The sequence below is a fragment of the Corylus avellana genome, chromosome ca1, assembly GCF_901000735.1.
Source record: "Corylus avellana chromosome ca1, CavTom2PMs-1.0".
In the NCBI taxonomy this organism is placed as follows: Eukaryota; Viridiplantae; Streptophyta; class Magnoliopsida; order Fagales; family Betulaceae; genus Corylus; species Corylus avellana.
The window spans coordinates 11,232,401-11,233,567 of record NC_081541.1 but is presented as its reverse complement, the minus strand read 5'-3'; positions in this window follow the sequence as shown (position 1 = coordinate 11,233,567).

Sequence of the window (1,167 nt, the reverse complement as noted above, 5' to 3'; positions counted from 1 at the left end):
TACCTATAAGTTAGTTGAGATAAAAACCATGAACATGAATGTGCTATATATATATTTCAATACCCTTTAATTTGAAGTAATAACATATGTCTACTATGTAAATTAACTCTTTTTTAATATCATATTTACTTAATTTATAATTTTATTTTATTTGTTTAGAAAATTTAATAAATATTTGTTCAATAATTTAGAAATATTATATATATAATGTTAACAATTATAATGATATATAACACAGAAAACCAAGCACATGTATTGCACGTGCCACCTCCACTAGTATATATATATATATATTTATTCTAAGCCATGCATGAAGGGGAGGGGATCAAGCAGGAAGACAGAGTCAAAAAGATCGAGGGAAATTACAAGGGATCAAGACAAGGCAAAAGACCAAAAGTATTGTGAGAAGCAGTCAATTTTGAAAACCTTTTTTTTTTTTTTTTTTTTTAAGAGATGATTGGTGTCAATAATTTGTTCATATTTTTCTCATATTCTCTTACAAATTCAATAGATCAACCATTAAATTTGTGGAGTCCATCACTCACTTATTTGGAGGTCTATATAAGTCCATCAATTTAATAATTAATTTGTAAGATGATATGATAGAAATATGTGCAAAATATTCCATTGACTTATATATGTATAGTTGATTTGTAAGATGATACAAGAAAAATATGTGCAAAATATTGATACAAATCATTTCTCTTTTTGGCAAAAAGTTCTAATAAACATGAAAAGCAAACCAACTATTTGTCACTTTTGAAAACCAGATCGGCTTTTTGATAAAGTGGTAAACAACGTTGACCAGATTAGTATTTAACCCTAATTAGTTAATTACCATCAAATATTACAATTTTACTTAGCAATTAAGCTTCATATTACAATTCATTACCATCAACTCTTATTAATAATTTCATATATCCTACAAATAATAAAGAGGAAACTTCACTTATCCCTCCCAAACTTTCGAGCTTTTTGCAAACACCCCCCCATTTGTTCAAAAATTCTCACTTTGATGTATTCAATTTTGATTTCCTTTCACTTTCCCCCTTCCATTAGGATTTTGCAATTAAATCAAACAGTCAAATGAGTAAAAGACCTTTATACCCTTAAAGTTTTTTAAAATTCCAAATTTACCCTTATTGATAAATAAAAAATTAGGGAAAA